This window comes from Mytilus galloprovincialis, chromosome 2 (genome assembly GCF_965363235.1).
Source record: "Mytilus galloprovincialis chromosome 2, xbMytGall1.hap1.1, whole genome shotgun sequence".
In the NCBI taxonomy this organism is placed as follows: domain Eukaryota; kingdom Metazoa; phylum Mollusca; class Bivalvia; order Mytilida; family Mytilidae; genus Mytilus; species Mytilus galloprovincialis.
The window spans coordinates 4,079,284-4,090,549 of record NC_134839.1 but is presented as its reverse complement, the minus strand read 5'-3'; positions in this window follow the sequence as shown (position 1 = coordinate 4,090,549).

Below are 11,266 nucleotides of genomic sequence, written 5' to 3'. Positions count from 1 at the left end.
CATGTTTTCAAAATGTTCTTGAAATAGAAACATTTGCATATACATTAAGCCGTGTTATAACTTTGGATCTGAGCGGATACAAATTATTGATTTGCAGTTTTTCATTTATATGTGGTAAAATATGTCGATGACGGTTTACTTGCATTTCCTATAAGGGTTAATTCATATAGAATTATTGCTTATTGTTGTCTATCGGAGACCACAAGACGATGATGTTAACAACTACTGGTAACAAGCCTTCGACAATTAGCAACAACCATACCGTATAGCAAGCTATAAAAGGCGCCGACATGATGAAATGTAAAACAAATATGTGGGAAAAACAAATATGTCGGACCACAACCGACAACAACCACTGCTTTGAACTGGCTCAACCCGGTTTCTGGAAAAAATTGAGTTTACCATGTGACTATATTGTCTATTTTTTATTTTTTTTTTAGCAAAATGTAACCATAAGTAGGCATTTTTTGGTTGAACATGTATTCTTCACAATATTATGCAGCATAATGCCGGATCTCTATGTCGATAAAAGCGATAATTGTACTAAGTATACACTGTTCTACCCTTCCAGTATAACCGAGATCGCTGCTAATCCTATTTTCAAGGGTTTTTTTTTTTGCGATTTTAACATTATTGGAAAGAACTATTCACTGCATATGTTCGTGTATCGTTAACAATTGTTTTAAAAAACCCTCATGAAATATAGATTTCTTTTAATTATACTGTTAATATTCATATACTGTATTAATAAATATTAAATATTTGTGTAAAAGAGAGAAATTTATGTATTACTGAAAAATTATTACACCAGGGTTTTCGATATCACAAACTAGTCAAAACATTTACTAAATTTTATCATCGGTATAAAGACATCATTCGTAAATATAGCTCAACATGCAGACTTCTAATACGTTCAGGTATTTCACATCCAATTTTTTATGGTAATATTCTTTATAAAGCACAAAGGTGTCAGTATTCACCTCAGAAACTTACAAAACCTTTGAAAGACTTATTAAGAAGGGATATAATTACGATACTGTTGTCAAATCATTAAAGATTGCATATTTTGGCGTTAATATTGAGTCACTGATAAGGTCTTTGCATCGGAACTAAACACATTTATTCTAAAAACAGCTGTTGGCATGACACGGGTTATGTTCTTCTCATATATGTTATGATGGTATGATACTAAACCCCTAACGGGAAGGATTGTGCCTGATGTTCATATGATGAAATCATAATCTTTCAGTCAGTTTAATTGAAGTCTGGAGCTGGCATGTCAGTTAACTGCTAGTAGTCTGTTGTTATTTATGTATTATTGTCATTTTGTTTATTTTCTTTGGTTACATCTTCTGACATCAGACTCGGATTTCTCTTGAACTGAATTTTAATGTGCGTATTGTTATGCGTTTACTTTACTACATTGGTTAGAGGTATAGGGGGGAGGGTTGAGATCTCACAAACATGTTTAACCCCGCCGCATTTTTGCGCCTGTCCCAAGTCAGGAGCCTCTGGCCTTTGTTAGTCTTGTATTATTTTAATTTTTAGTTTCTTGTGTACAATTTGGAAATTAGTATGGCGTTCATTATCACTGGACTAGTATATATTTGTTTAGGGGCCAGCTGAAGGACGCCTCCGGGTGCGGGAATCTCTCGCTACATTGAAGACCTGTTGGTGACCCTCTGTTGTTGTTTTTTATTTGGTCGGGTTGTTGTCTCTTTGACACATTCCCCATTTCCATTCTCAATTTTAGATTTTAGAATTTTAGATCAAGGAATGTATAGGGTGACTGTTAATGAGTATAAAAAAATCCAAATAGATATATTAAAAAATTAGTAAAACATTTAGATTTTGCTACACACACCATCAAATATGATACTACATGTAAGATTTACCGGTATGTTAAAAGGGCACTAGCTGTCAAATTCATGTTCATCGATTTTAATAAAATTCTCATATTTTATTTATAACAATGTAAATCATTTATCCAGGGTATGAGCAAGAAAATACGTAGCTTTGTTTCGTGTGTATCTTAGACCAGACGCCATCTAATTAATTATCGAGTTGACCTGTAAAGTCATGCGGTGACCATATAAGCGATGTAAACATAAATATAGATATAAATAGATTAAGTAAACTCGTACTGTTGGATTATTCTGGGTCTATTTAATTTCATATTATAGCTGAAAAATAAATGTTTATCATCGTTTTTACCTGATGAAGTTTTGTGGATCATATAAGTCAATCAAATGATTTATCTTTGTTTCACTTTCAATGTTGACATTCTTTTCCTTCAAAAACTTTACACATACCATTCATGTGTTATCCATCTCAAGTTAAGGGGTTCAATTGTAGTTCAGATGAATACGGATTCAATGAGGTCGAATTATTCACTTGCAAGTGAATAATTCATACTCAATGTTTTTTTAGCTTATTTTGACAAAATTAAACCATACTGCCTGCTAAAAGCTAATAATCATTTCACTATTTGCATTTCATTATTGATTGAGCAAAAAACAAAGATATTAGTTTTTTTTATACATCTTGTAGCTAGTGTCCCTTTAACTCGAAAGCGACCAATGAAAAATCAGCCAAATTTGCAGACACAAATATATCAATTTATCTTAGAAACAGAACTCAGTGGAAAACTTGATAATCTTTACATAGTAGTTGTTAGTACTTAAAAGTTTGAAGAAACACATACGGATTAATCTCGTTTCCGTATAATAGTGGTGAATACTTCGTCCAAATTATAATCCACAAAAGAACTTAATTATCGCCACAATACTGTTTCTTTTCCCTTGCATGCATATTTGTTAAACCACAACCAAGCGTTGTTAAATCCCTCAGAAGTTATCTCAAAATGAAAGAAAATTATAAGAAACAAATATATCAAACACGCTAACAGGTAAAAAAAGGGGGGAACTAGCTATAGATATGTTATGTTGTCAACATCAAAAAATGAATATCTCTGATTCTGTCAATAAACGTTGTTCCCACCTTTGAAATTTGTTTTCTATTTTTGGCTCTATTAAATTAAGAATCCCAAAAACAAGCAGATCGACCAAATAAAGAACCCAATGCATGTACTATGTTGTTTGGTACGAAAATGTCTTTCACGAGGTAAATATTTGTTTTTTGTTGAGATTTTATTTTAACATAAGAGAATGAATATGTCGAAATCTTTTATCGAAATGAGAAAAAAAAAAAAAAAACACCATAGGGTAGGTTTCAATGTTGTCGATGGTAAAAAAATAAGTGTATATGCACAACATTTCAAACAGTGCACAAATATACCTATCCTTACCCATGAATATGCTATTTTTCAATTCCGTGATTCATTTACCAAAAATGTTTCGTTGCTTATATTTATTAGATTTATTTTTTAATTTCAATTAAAAAATATTCAACATTTATCATTTTGAGGTTTAATTTATTGCGGCAGTTATTCATTCAGTTTGAAAAAACAGAGTTTTGTCATTTAAATATCAATGCAATAATGGGGGCACTTGCATTTGAAAAAAAAAAATTTTTTTAAAATCTATATATTGTGTAGTTTATGGACCTTGGACCTCAAATTGTTTTTTCTGCTAATATTGTAATGTATATATTTGTCAAACAATATATGTTGTTGTAGAAAATACCAAGAAGACTTCGACCTATAGGGGGGAAAATTGAACACCTGGAAATTTAGGGGAAAATATACATTTGTCATAAACTTCTGATTCATAATGTATCATATTGATATGATTTATAACAAACCTTTTTAAATTGTCCGTTTATAGATTAAAAAATAAAACAGAAACAGAGGTTCCTACTACTTCAAGCAAAGTTGCTCTTAAATACATTTGGCTATTTTTTATGTCCTTTTTGGTCTGAAAGCTCTTCAACTGTTCAGTTTAATAAAACCTTAGCTTTCAAATATTCGGGTTTAAGCTCTCAATGAACCTCAGTATAGCTCATCGCACGCACTGTGTAAAGTATTGTTCGCTCCCCCTTTTTTTATTTTCAAAACGTTTAAAGTTCCAAAAACTTAATTTTGCAATAAGATATTTTAAAATGGGGAAATCTGACGTAAACTAAAATGTAGAATGATGACATACCATAGTAACTGTAAACATTTGTACTTGGTTCATGTAACAAAAAAGTAAAATCACAAAAATACTGAACTCAGAGGAAAATCAATTACGAAAGTCCATAATCACATGGCAAAATCAAATAACAAAACGCATCAAAAACGAATGGACAAAAACTGTCATATTCCTGACTTGGTACAGGCATTTTCAAATGTAGAAAATGGTGGATTGAACCTGGTTTTATAGCTAGCTAAACCTCTCACTTGTATGACAGTCGCATCAAATTCTATTATATTGTCACCGATGAACAAAACAAACAGACACAATAGGTAAAAATGTCAAAAATAGGGGTACAACAGTCAACATTGTGTTATCATCTTAATCACTATAAAAACAACAAATGTAACGAAGAAGCACAAAAAAGCATACATCAAATTAACATCCTCATTTTGATTATATTATACGATTTTATTTGTCTATGTAAAATGCACTCATCAAGGAAGGAGGGTTTTCAGTACTGGTGTAAAATTGCGCGTTTGAAATTCGCACAGGTAGACATGAAATAATTTTGTCGTTCAAAAATACACCCACAGCCAACTCGTCGATTATACAGTTATAAGGAACAGGTTTCGAACAGGTAATCTTACTAGGTAGAAACCTGACAATGAGCAAATTACACTGCAATTTAATACATAACATTACTTTGACAAAACCAGCGTTATATTAAAATTACAATTACATTTTTTTTAGAAATAATTACATTACAATTACTTTAGCAAAGTAATGCATTACATTACAATTACTTTGGCAAAGAAATGCATTACATTACACTTACTTTACCAAAGTTATGCACTATATTACACATAACATTTTATACATTTAATTATCAAAAGAAACATTTCATAATATTTTCTACTGAAATCATGGTAACCCTTGAAAATGGTTTTTAAAGTCTACCCAAGGTGGCTGTTATATTGATCACCAATGAAATTTCTAATGTTTTATTTTCCATATGCATTCTGTCAGGTCCTAACACTTTTTGCAGCTATACTGAACAACCATGCAACCGGTGAAGATTAAGCAAGGACAGACAAATATGTTGATGCTATTTTTGCCATTATATGAAATCTATTTTCTTTTTTTAAATACAGAAGACTTTTACCATGTTTAATGCATTATAACTTAAAACACAAACTATAATGGTATTGATAGTGTATGATATATCACCACCTTCATATTAATGAAGAATATGTTCTGCGATATTTATCTACATTTGAACCTTTTACATGCAAACATAGCAAAATGTATTTCTTAATTTTAGATGTAGTGAACAGTTATATCCTTTCAATGTCCTATTAGAACAAATGTCTACTAGAAACAAAATGTTTGGATGGGATGGTTAGTGTTCTCATTTCTTAACCTTGCATTTTCCTTGCCAATAAAGGCAATATCTTAAAACAAATAAAAAGCAATACACTATAAACTTATATAACAAGGCAGTCATTAACCTCATTGAATTTAACAAAACATGATTTAGAAAGTACATATATGTTGTGGTTGTTGTGGTTTTGTTTTGCCTCATTGATGTTAAAACTTATTATTGAAAATTATTGACAAATAAATGTTATAATATAAATGTGTCTTCGGTAAAATTTGCTATGACAACCGTTATTGGTAACTTTGGTATAGCCATTTTAAGATCTGCTATGTAATATAAAATATAGATATGAGAGCTACAACTGGTAAATCAATCAACAAAAGTTCAAACCTTACATTTTTCCAAAGAAGAGAGATGTATATTAGAACAAATGAGCTGGAGTCAAACAATGTAATGATCGAAATAGACTTGGATACAATTCTAAACAAAAGACTCGTGATATAAAAAAAGTAGATGCAGTATGCATATGGCTAGTTAAGTCAAACTAACAATTTACCATATATATAGTTTTTTTTAGGTATAAAAATCCGGCCAAATACTGATAAATGAAGGGTAAGAATAACCACGCTGAAGAAAATACGTTACTCTCCTTATTATGTAGAAATTTATTGGATAAATTCGTTCAAACTTAATATCTGCATCTATATTCAATCACTTCAACCAAAAATTAGAATACTTTGATTTTGAGCACAAAAACTAACGTTGATGTTCTTAAACTTGAATAGAAGAAAATACATGATCTTAGTAGGTTCTAAAGATATTGATTTCTTAAATTTATTGAGAAGTGTGAGAAAAAAAAATGAAACCAGAAATTTCATGAATATAAACAAATATCGGAATTATATATGACGTATGTTTAAATGCATCAAATGAAAATATATCTCTTTTCTACTCACCGAGTCGCAGAAAGCAATCATATTTGAGCCTAAATTAACGTGACTTATCCTATAACTCGATACAACTAAGTCTCGCGACTCTCACATAAAGTTGAAATGAGAGACACTCTATATGGATAATAAAATTTTACATTAAGACATTTACAGTAGTAATGTGTCTGGTTCGTACAATTTTTATTAACATTAACCGCGACTTTTTACATATGTTGATGCTAATTTGCATTTGTAAATAAGTAATTTATATTAATCGAAATAATCTTTATATTGTGCCGTAAGGGAGACAACACGGCTCAAATCACCTTAATGAAAATATTATTGTCTCTCATAAATTTCCTCTTGCTGTTAATATTAAGTATAACCCTTAAACAAATTGAGTTATTGACTACACGGTTGTAAAAACTCGTTTATAGCATTTTTATCAAGCTATTTCAGCAAAATATTGCCTGATTTTATGTCCATTTAATCACAGAGTCAATGGGTAAAAGCGTTAACGTGAATTATAGGAGCGTAAAAACTGACAAGAAATGTAATAGGCCTAGCTTTATTTTCGTATAAATTTGACCTTGTTTCGGTAATTTATATGTAACAATTTAACACTTTCAATAAAGATGACAGCTGTTTTAATAAATGTAAATGGGTTTACCTGAGTATTTTAATTACTGAAATTTTAACTTGTTTTAAGACCTATTATTGTCGTTATAAATTTCAACAAAATTTATGATACGAAAGGCATCATACATTATATCTTAAGTAACTCTGGTATTTTGTACAGTTAATTTTCGATAGAAAAGGCAGTAAGGAATGAACAAAAAATTAAAACAAAACAAATTAAATGACATACAGAAACATTATTTGTAGCAGAAAGTTTTAAAGGTTATAGAATTTGAATTGTTTTTTGATTCTTTTTTATAACATAATCAGTAGTCTGTACGTCGTTGCTGATTTATAACAAAACTGTTTAAGATTTTACTTTTATAGATGATAAAGAAACTAAGGATGCAATTACCTCAGTCAATGTTGATCTAACAATTACCTCAGTCAATGTTGATCTAACAATTACCTCAGTCAATGTTGATCTAACAATTACCTCAGTCAATATTCATCTAACATGAATTTTGTATTGTTTAATGTCCTTTAGGTCATATATAGCTCTTCAACTGTCTCGGTTCTTATATATGCTTGGCTTTGAACTCTCTTGATGTAAGTTTATCAAGAATAGCGATCCGGACGCATGCAACTTATAACGTGTTGTTTTTCAGTTTTTTGCAAGTTAAAACATACATGCAGTGACATAAGCTTTCCGCACTGTATGCACGATCTCATATTAACATACAGAGTTACTTGTATATGATTGCTTTTTTTTTGCTATTATAAAAGTATTTCCACAAAACTTGTTCAGTCATAAAGCATACGTGGTATGTATTTTCATCTGGAAACTGTATATATATATATATATATAAAAGAAGATGAGTTATGATCGTCAATGAGACAACTCTCCACAATAGACCAAAATGACACAGAAATTAACAACTATAGGTCACCTTACGGCTTTTAACAATGACCAAAGCCCATACCGCATAGTCAGCCTCGGTAATATTAAGAGGAAGTCATTTAGTCTAAGAATAAGTCCAGCGCCTTCACCTTCTCACCCCAGGTTTCAGTTCAACATTCGAATCTTTTAAATGAAACATTTTGAGTATGGAATTTCTTGAATTTCATCAACGCCCTTGCAAATGAACTGATATATCTTGAAGTTCCAAAATCACAGAGTAGGATAATTGAACAAACTAAGTGCCTGTAAGCTTTTGAAACAGCTGTTTTGATCTAGAACAGAGAACGTATCGACATCGGCTTCATTTTGATACATCTGTTGATGAAGCACCGTAATAAATCAAATCATATCATAACTAAGAGATTACTTAAGTTATTTTATAATATCTTGTATATAGTTTTACTTGAAGGATTCAATTTACCTTATTACATAACAGTAATTATTTGCGTCAGTGCTGTATGATATGTGGTATTATTTACCATAATAAAACTTTTGATTCCATGCTAAGGGGTTAGAGTTATCTGCAGATGTATAAGATGTTCTGAAAAGAGAAGAAAAATAAGCAGCTGCCGAGACCAAGATGGTTACTTAGCGGGATATAATTTATTTCCTGGATAGTATCAAGATTCGTGAAATTGAATAAAATGACCGTGAACTATTAACTTGCAAATGTCTTGTATATGCTATTCTACAGAGGAAACCACTATAAAAGCAACAAAATATGCTTGAAATAACTACGGGTTCTAAGATTTAGAATGAAATTCAAAACAGTGTGGCTGTGGCCATTGATTGACACATTAAAATTATCCATTGACTGGGACAATTTACATGAACGTTTGTCTGTAACAACCACCGTCCACGACGTACCTACGATAGACATTTAAACTGTGGGGTCACCAAAGGTTTCTTTACGCCTTTAATTATAAAATAATTCAAAAAATTAATCAGGAATGACCTTTATGTTTTGATTTATATAATTGATATAAATCAAAACATCGTGTTATTTCTGATTAGCTTTTCGAATTACTTTATTAAGGTGTTGAGAACCTTTGGTGACCCCATAGTTTAAGTGTCTTTAAAAAGTACATAGTGAGCAGTGGTCGTTACATACAAACGTTCACCTAAATTGTCCCAGTCAATGGATGAATTTAATATGTCAATCAATGGCCACAGCCACACTGTTTTGAATTTCATTCTATATATTATATTTTATCAAATCAGTACCAATTATAAACTTGAATTGTCTTTTTAGATTCTGTGTAGTTGTCTTTCTAGATTTGTGTAGCCTTCATTGCCTGATATGGTCGATTGTTTCGAGGTTTTGCCTACAGGCATGCTAACCTCTAGAGGTCTTTTGTTCAGAACTTGCCTACAGACATGCTAACCTCTAGAGGTCTTTTGTTCAGAACTTGCCTACAGGCATGCTAACCTCTAGGTCTTTTGTTCAGAACTTGCCTACAGGTATGCTAACCTCTAGAGGTCTTTTGTTCAGAACTTGCCTACAGGCATGCTAACCTCTAGAGGTCTTTTGTTCAGAACTTGCCTACAGGCATGCTAACCTCAAGAGGTCTTTTTCAAGAACACAAGGTTGCTTGATTACTATGTTTTGTTTACTTTAGCTATCCTTAATTTCAAAGATAATTTTTTTCGTCATCATATATATATGCTGCTCATGCTGTAAATATTTTATTTATTGTCATTGTTGAAAGCTTAAGGAAAATTTTAATATTCGTAATTAAAATGTTTTATTTTTGTACTCACGATCATGTGCAGGGATATGTGAATAGTATTACCCCTTTGTTTCTGCTATGAATATAATACAAGGAAGGGTTATAAACAGATAGACAGTTCCAAGGGTACAAACATCGAACATCTTGCATCAACAAATGGTGAGTGTATACAAGATGGCTTTATGAAATGCAATTTCGAAGGGACATATTAGCGATATTGTTAGTTGGTTGAAATCAGCTCAGCAGAGTCAACCCAGCAGTTGCAATCTATATTCTAAACCACTTTAACGAAACACATTCCTAACTTTTGGTTAACATGTATGTAGACCATGTGTCGTAAAAGTAATAACAAAAAACAATAAAAAATCTACAGAGTGCATGCTACTACGTACATGTTGTTCACTAACTGCATAGACTTAAGGAAGACTGCAAATATTTTGCAAAGCAGAGTCCAATATATACCAACTACTATTGGAAGTTATCTTAGATCTAAATGTATGGCACCATCTGTTGTTCAAGAAAATATAAATCTGAGTAGCATATACAGTTTTAGTATGAAGTCAGATGACAATATAGGAAAGGTCAATAATGCCTTCGTAGAGTTCTGTTGAGGAAAACAATCGCATTTTGTTGGATAACTTTTATTGTAAACCACATCACATATTAAATACTTTGTCCGGAAACTTCAACAAGTTTAGGGTTAAATGTAAAACATTGTATAAGAAAGTATTCACAATCAAATTTTCATTTTTTGTAGCTGTGCTGTACTTAACTTTAGTTGACGTTGTAAACATCGACATGTATTATGTATATGCATTTGTATTGCGGTTTATAAAATATTTGTTCACCTCTAGAAAAACAATACATAAATCTTTGGTATTTTTATCATGTTATAAGATTATTAAGATGATTTGAATTATTTCATAAATGTCTTTAATGTGCATTCACTTCAAAATACTAACAAATGATATTTCAGCAACCCATTAAATATTTGCAGAAAATTGTGTGCAAATTCGAAATAATTATTAACAAAAGTAAACAATCAGCATTGTTCATTTAATAAGTTTTCAAAGATTAACTTACTATTTCATAAATTGATACAAAATGTGATTGATTTGTGGTTGTTTACTTCAAATGCCCAGTGGCAAATATTTCATGCATTTTTGAAACAATCATAGCAATAATATGTTGCAGTTCTGTCACGCTTCAAGAAACAAACATTATATCGTATCAAGACAAGCATCTCTTTATTAGTTTGTGACAGGATTTTTCACATAAATTAAGTTCATGAAATAATTCTGGGAAACAATAAGCTGCGGTCATCTCGAACCACACAAATCAAAACCGTGATAAAACGAGATTTGCATAGTGTATCGGTAGCCGTTATAGATTTTTCCATTGATCCCATTATCTTACAGAATATTTCTTTCATCTGTTTTCCAGAGTTTCCTTTCCTATGATCAAAGCGATGATTATGTGAAATATCCCATTTATTTCTTGTGGTGATATAAAACCCGGAACGAACATCGGACTAAAAAGACCCGTAAATCACAAACCAATTTGCACTACCTAGC